Source organism: Aegilops tauschii, chromosome 2, assembly GCF_002575655.3.
Source record: "Aegilops tauschii subsp. strangulata cultivar AL8/78 chromosome 2, Aet v6.0, whole genome shotgun sequence".
Taxonomy (NCBI): Eukaryota; Viridiplantae; Streptophyta; class Magnoliopsida; order Poales; family Poaceae; genus Aegilops; species Aegilops tauschii.
In genome coordinates, this window is record NC_053036.3 from 44,213,234 (window position 1) to 44,221,071 (window position 7,838).

A 7,838-nucleotide genomic window follows, 5' to 3' on the forward strand; every position below is an offset into this window, starting at 1 on the left:
AGCTTTATAGATTTTAAAGTAGTCTAATGCTTCATCTTTAGTTTGCAACAAATAAACATAGCAAAATCTAGTCGCATCATCAATCAAAGTCATGAAATATCTCTTTCCACCTTTTGTCAACACACCATTCATCTCACAAAGATCAGAATGTATGAGTTCTAGAGGTGCCAAGTTTCTCTCCTCGGCAGCCTTATGAGGCTTTCGAGGTTGCTTAGATTGCACACAACTATGGCACTTAGAACCTTTGGCAACTGTGAAGTTCGGAATTAAACTTATGCTGGATAGCCGAGACATTAAACCAAAATTAATATGACATAAACGAGAGTGCCAAATACTTGCATCATCATTAACACTAGCACAAATTTGGTTTATTGACTTATTGCAAAAATCTGAAAGAGAAAAGCGGAACAAGCCTCCGCACTCATAGCCTTTTCCTATAAATTGTCCAAATCTTGACACGATTACTTTATTGGACTCTAAAACTACCTTAAATCCATCTCGACATAGAAGGGAGCCGCTAACAAGATTCTTGTTCATAGTAGGGACATGCTGCATGTTCCTTAGTTGCACGATCTTTCCCGAAGTAAACTTCAGATCCACCGTGCCAATGCCACGAACAGAAGCATGTGACCCATTCCCCATTAGGACGGAAGAATCCCTTGCGACCTGATAAGAAGTAAACAGGGAGATGTCAGCACACACATGAACGTTAGCACCCGAATCAATCCACCACGAAGATGATTGAAATACTGAAAGCACAATAGGTAAATTACCATACCCATCAGTATTGCTAGCGGTCACCATGTTGACAGTCTTGGAGCTTGTTTTCCCTCTGCGGTCTGCACGTTCAGGGCATTCCTTGGAAAAGTGTCCAGGCTTCCCACAGGCGTAGCACTCTAGCTCAGCCTTGTTGAACTTGTTCTTCTTGAAGGTAGTAGTCTTGGTAGGCTTGTTGAAAACAGGTTTGTTCTTCCCTTTGTTCTTGTTCTGTGGGTACCTCTGCACTATGTTAGCAGTAGGCTGAACCTCACCTCCTTTTTCAGTAGTATCTTTAGCCCGAGCTTTTTCTTCAACATCAAGAGATGCAATCAGATTTTCAACTGATATCTCCTGTCTCTTATGCTTCAGAGTTGTGGCGAAATTCCTCCATGAAGGAGGCAACTTTACAATCATGCACCCAGCCACGAATTTGTCGGGTAGAACACATTTAAGGAGTTCAAGTTCCTTCACAATGCACTGTATCTCATGAGCTTGTTCAACCACAGAACGGTTATTCACCATCTTGTAGTCATGAAAACTCTCCATGATGTACAGTTCACTGCCTGCATCTGTTGCATCGAATTTTGCATTCAGTGCATCTCACAGAATCTTTCCGTCATTTATGTGCATGTACACATCACACAGACGGTCAGCAAGAACACTCAGAATACATCCCACAAACATAGTATTGGCTTCCTGGAATTTTCTCCGATCTTCGTCGGTCATTCCCTCTGGAGCACCAACACTAGCGTGGAAAACTTTCAGAGCAGTAAGCCAGAGCGTGGTCTTCACCTGCCACCTCTTAAAGTGCACACCGGTAAACTTATCCGGCCTCAGTGCATCAGCGAATCCAGCCATAGTTAACTCAGGAAATTGCCTATAATTAGGTTTTTGGATTGTTGGAATATTAGGCAAGTTCATGATTAATTCCAGTAAATAATGCATGACTAGAAGAGACACTAGCATGCAATAATCTAGCAAACTAGAAGAACAACAAAACATGCATAACAGCAGCAAACACGTAACAATAGCTGTAGAAACAGACATGAACAGAGGATGTTGGACGTACTGATCGTTAGCTATTATGGGTGCGACAGTGTTGATGACGATGTTAGCGACGATCTGCTGCTGACGGCGATGAATACGACGATGAGTAGCACCGCCCGACTTGGACGGAAGACGACCCGTGATGACGAATTTGAGCAGTCGCGCACAACGCTTCCCAAAAACCTAATTCGTCCTCTCCCGGTGCAGGATCGCAAAGACGAACGGTTCCGGAGACCTGCTCTCCCACGCGCCGATGCACGCCGGCATTTGAGATGGAGTAGACTACGATGGCGGCGCAAGTTGTGAGATGAGGCAAAACCGTAGGTGTTTTTCGGTGTGTCTCTGGCCGCAGCCGGTAGCTGTATATATATTAGGACCAGAGGCGGTATTGTGTCGCGACCACAATCCCAAACCGACTCGGTTTCTAATTCGTATACTTACCGGACAAGAAATCAAAAACTTGTCTGCCAAGACATAAAATTAAAACGGCAAAAGGAAGTTGCGCTCCTACAAGGAGACGGACCAGATTTCGGCGGACCATTCACGCGCATGTCGCATGTACGCGCCGCCTCGCCACGGCCCGCCCGGCCCGGCCAGGCGAGGCGAGCGAGCGCGCGCGTGTGGTTCTCCCTTTCTCTTTTCACACACCACTTAGAGTGGTGGAGAGAACCCACTATATAAAGAGGTCCAACTCTTCTTCAACTTCCGGGGTGGGACTAAACTTAGCACCACCACTTGCCATTTTACACATGGGCTTTGAGATTTCAGAAATTGCTATGGGCCTAGCCCATTAAGTCTAACAGTCGGCAGGGCCGCGTGGAGTGGTGTGTGCTCGAATGGAACCAGAACGCCATGGACTTCTACGAGGGGATGGGCGCCGAGGTGTTCAAGCCGCGGCGCATCTGCCGGCTCACCGGCGCCGCCGCGGGCTGGGCCGCATGATTTTGTCCGCCGTCGTCGGCAGGGCCGCGTGGAGTGGTGTGTGCTCGAATGGAACCAGAACGCCATGGACTTCTACGAGGGGATGTGCGCCGAGGTGTTCAAGCAGTGGCGCATCTGCCGGCTCACCGGCGCCGCCGCGGGCTGGGCCGCATGATTTCGTCCGCCGTCGTCGGCAGTGCCGCATGATTTCGTCCGCCGTCGTCGGCAGGGCCGCGTGGAGTGGTGTGTGCTCCACTGGAACCAGAACGCCACGCATTCCGAGGCCCAACATCACGCAATAGAGAGTTAGAGACCGTATGTTTAGTACTACTAGTCTCTCCTCCTAATGTCTCAGTTGGTAGTCTCCGTTCCGGGTTTATTTTCGTCCCACCTACCATGATCTTTTTGGTACCTGCTCCCACCTAACGCTCAGCCGCGATGAACCAAGAAAAACCCTCCAGCCGAGTCCCCCACCCGCCCCCACGCGCCTAACCTCCCGTCGCACCCATCTGTCACGAACGAAAATAAACCAGCGAAAACAAACCGGCGAAAATTAACCAGCGAAAAAAAACCCAAAACAATCGCACGCACGTACGAGCGAGGCCGCCCGCCCTCGAGCAAGAACCACTCGCACGCACGACTCGCTCAGCAAATCGTGCGCCGCCGCCCTCCATCCTTCGCCACCGCCGATCCATCCCTTCGCCGCCGCCGCTCCATCCCTTCGCCGCCGACCTCGCACATCAAAGCCGCCGCCGCTCCATCCCTTCGCCGCCGCCCTCGCACATCGAAGCCGCCGCCCACGATCCAGGAGACGCCGTCGATCCCGTTGAGGACCTGCTGCCCATCATGTCGAGGATCCGAAGACGATCCCCTTCAGGAGCCTTCCCGATCCTTCTCCACACGCCACCGCCTCCCTTGCGAAGACGCCTTGCCATGGATCTCAATCGGCGCTACGACGGCCGTGGCCTCCCCACCCGCCGACGTTCCAGATCCGGCCATCGTTGACCCCCTCCACATCAGTGATTGGTCAAGGTAGGGGTGTGTGGCTCTATCCATCTTCCTGCGTGTACGGCGTCCGTGTATCCCGGGCAAGGGTGCTTGTGAGATCGGGAGGCGATCAAAAGGAGGAAGAGGAAATCCATGGTTGGGGATACATTCAACGACCTAGGCATCATCCTCCCTGACGTCCTACTCGAAGCCCGCAGCCATTGCCTTCTCAATCTACGTTAGTCAGCAGCAGCAAGGTCAGGCCCCACTATATTTTCTTGAGATCTTGCATCGCCATGGTGACTCCACAAAATTTGTACATCCATTGCCGACGTTGGTATTTATTCAGCAGAGAATTAACAACAGTAGACCAAAGCAAAGGGGGGTCAGCCTGAATGGGACGTATCCCCTTCCAGAGGACTCGCCCTAGCTAGCCTGCATGGTACCTTTCATTAGCACTTCTCCCAGTAAGTTTGCAAATTTTGGATCCACCACTTTTGAATCATGCTTGGTGTGTGCTGACGGTGCACGAGGAACGTGACGGTTTTTCTCTGAATCATGCCATAGTTCTCTCAATATTGTACGTGTTGTTCTCTCAGCATTGTACGTGTTGTTCTCTGCATGATGTGTGGTGGATGGGGATGCGGAGGCGACGACTGGCGGCTGTTCTATTTACACCTGACATGGTTGAGAGGCTAGGGAGCAGGCGATTTTGCACTCGTATTTGGTCGGCAATGGAGATGAATTTGTGAGAGATGTGGCTGGGAGTTGCACCGGTCATTTTTCTGCCCTCTCTATGTTATCCCTTTGCACTAATCGGTAATTGCTTTTTGACCAGGGGATAGGGTAGCGTACACGAACAGCAAAATTGTAGAAACGAGGAGGACAATCTGAGTGACCAACATTATGTGGAGTATTGAGATGCAGGTAAGACATGTGTAATCTGAATTGAGACATATGGAGGGCATACATAGTATGTATGTGCAGTTTTTAATTGTAGGTTGAATTCTTGTTCTCTAGATCCATCTTCACCGACAGCACGCGCTTGTCTGTGACCTCCCACCAGCAGCGCCTTGAGGTCACCCACACAAGCGACAAAGCAATTCCACGCTGTCACCCTCTGCTACTTCGCCAACGACATCGAGGAGGTCGTGGGTGAGAGCTACTGTCCTCCCTGGAGAACATGCTCGTGCCCCATGCGTACGAAGAAGAGCTAAGACACTCGCATGGGTGCTCAAGGAAATAAACCAGATTGAGCGAGGTTAGATTAAAGTTTCTTCATTCTACACTAGCTTTTCTTGTGCCTTTAGGTATTTCAGATAAGTATCGTATGCTGCCTACAACATGTAAAGGAAGCCAAAAAGGATTACAAAATATTTATGCTTCTTCATAGTTGTCCATTTGGTTCTAAACTTTGTTGAGTGGCAGACATATTTTACATTAATTAATAAATAATGTTGCTGCACACGTGAGTTGGTTTGCAATGAAGTGGGCAGGTAGACATGTTTTTGTTGAATAAATATTTTTCATAAATACGGGGGCATGAAGATAATCTATTCTTTCTTTACTCCGTTGACAATGGGACAATGTTCTTTTTGTGTTTCAGAGTAAAAAAAACAGACCCTAATCTGAATCTGACGAGTAAAAAAATATGGTTGTGTTTCAGAGTGTTACGCAATTTATCAACAAGAGCAAAGACTCTAATCTGATGATGTAGGACAGCTTTAATGTGACAGAGGATCATGGTGGTCGATGGATTGTGCACCCGGTAGTAGACTAAGAAAGGAACATTATTTATGGAACACAATGATATTCAGAGCAGCCCTGCACTATGTGAGATTTAGAAGGTATTCAAATTAGTGTTTGTTGATAACTGCAAATTCCGTGTGTCCGAGTTTCATATTTTTCTTTCTATCCCTGTCAACGTACTAATCCATTGTTCTTTGATGTGCAGTTGGTACTGCCGGCAGATGCATCCATGTGCTAATCTCCTGGCACCGCGTAGACGGAGCCAAACGAGTTGGGGCCTCCAGCCGGCTGGTAGTGGACAACAACACCGGGTTTGCTAATTACTCAACAAGTCACAGATTGATCTCTTTTTTGATTGGTTTGGTGTGGATTATCAGGCCTGCCGCGCAATCATAGATTTATCTTTTGATTTATGTGGGTGGACAGAAACACCCTTTCTAAAGTTTTCTAGGGATTGTAATGAAGCACAGTAACACACTCCAGCATTCGTTCTTTGCTTGATATTAGCAAACAATGTAAAATAACCAAGCTCACAACATTCTAAAGCGGTCTATTAGCTACTTCAGCAGACAACAGACAGAAAGAAGTAAGCAGTATTTGATTTGCTCATACCCGTGGAGGGATCGAATTCTGCCCAAAGTTTGTCGCAGCACTTGTGGTCAGCGGCGAGGATGAGCACCCACACCCGCTCCTTGTTGCTGGCCTCTGCATCCTCCTCCCTCGAAGCGGGTCTATGCGGGGAGTTGATCTAGAATATCCTATTGTTAGATATAACAAATAGGTGACAAGAAATAAACAAGAACTATGTAGTACAATATATGTGTCACACAGTATACTTTGAAAATGTGTAATTTGAGATTCTGATATAGATGTAGGCCTGTAACACACCTTGAACATGCACTGAAAATTGTTGTTTACAGTCTGATTTCTAAACCTGATGAAAACCCCTATTTAAAAAAGGATTTAATAGAATTTGTAGTGATTCTTTTGTCAGATTGATAATATATTGCAAATTATGCTTGATGGTTAATTTCTTGGCATAAAAGGTGCTTATTTGAAATTTGGTTACTACTGAAATTTTGTCAAGATACTTGGACTTGTTCATTGTTCAGTCAGGTTCCAATCAAGAGTTAACCTGAGACAATAGAAAGTACTGTCTGTGTAATTATTGATGGTTCTGGAATAAGGATTAAACCAAATCAACGAAACAAATCCTCGAGGATGCCTTTTTTGGTAGCTAGCCAGGTTAAACTTTTCAATCCGTGCTCAGCCCTGTACTCATAGGTCCATTGTTTCAATATTTATGAAGCACCACATTTCCAAATACATTTATTAAGCACCCTACCAATGTCAAATTTTCAGATCTTGCGTACTTTTTTGTGGTACATGCCTACAAATTTTTGTACAGTCTATAGAAAAACGACGACTGTCCGGTCTAATCATAAACGTAGCCTAATCATCAAAAATTAAGTACACAAAAAACTTCATAAACATAGTTGTCACAGTTTTTTATTAACCTTGTTTTTACAATCTTTCAGATTATTCAGAAAACGAGTTACACAATTTTTTATTTAGAGAAAGAGTTACCACCATTTTTTTAGAAACAACTTTCATGTTCTTCTTTAGAAACATTTTTTACCACTATTATGAAAATATGTTCATATTAAAGATTACAGCTGCAAAAAATATAACAGCTGTATGATGGTTAATCAAATCAAGGATGGTCGAGAACTTGCAGATGCTACGTTTTTTATTTTGAAGTTAAGACTCAACTTGGAGCATTGGAGCATTTGAGAAATCTCACCACCAAGTCGACATCCAGCAATGGCATCTAGAGCACAAAGGTCTAAAATTGAAAAGTACACAACCTGTCGAAATGCTCTCACCATCTCATGAAATTGATGTGCTCGGTGAGGCAGAGGACGATGGTGTAGTGCTGCCGAAGCTCGGTACTTCCTTCGCTGCATTGTGCTTGCTCTTCTAGGTGTCATCCAACGTTGCCCTTGCGCGCATCCGCATCAGTCTCCAACCTTGTTACAATTAATATATTAACGCCCATTGCTTCAAAGGGATATATATGAAAAGACAACAGAATAGAAAACCATAGAAACAGGGTGGAAATGACTAAACAGAGTTACTATATGCACATCTTTGTAGAGAAGGTAAGAACAAAAGAAATTTCTTCCTCTGCTCCAAGTGTGACACCTCTGAATCTTTCAGTTGTAGAAGAAGACAGAATGGAGATTAGACTAATCTGCCTTCTCGTTTTGAAGATCACAACAACATTTACTACATCACAACGCACAAGAACCTAACGGTTACGTCAAACGGAGTTTGGAAATCAACAATCATGAGTTGTGAGATAACAAAATAAT

General features: G+C 45.7%; 1 long non-coding RNA gene across 5 annotated transcripts; it reads left to right on the forward strand.

The window, feature by feature from the left end:
- The first annotated feature begins 3,329 nt into the window (after window positions 1-3,329).
- On the forward strand, window positions 3,330-6,370 carry LOC109767633 (uncharacterized). Of its 5 annotated transcripts, XR_012201723.1 has the most exons (6): window positions 3,330-3,971; window positions 4,067-4,462; window positions 4,553-4,641; window positions 4,735-4,975; window positions 5,437-5,561; window positions 5,669-6,370. It is a non-coding gene; the product is annotated as an uncharacterized lncRNA (long non-coding RNA). The 5 variants fall into 5 exon arrangements; XR_002233874.4 differs by having other exon boundaries at window positions 4,064-4,641; XR_002233875.4 differs by having other exon boundaries at window positions 4,067-4,641.
- The last annotated feature ends 1,468 nt before the right edge of the window (window positions 6,371-7,838 follow it).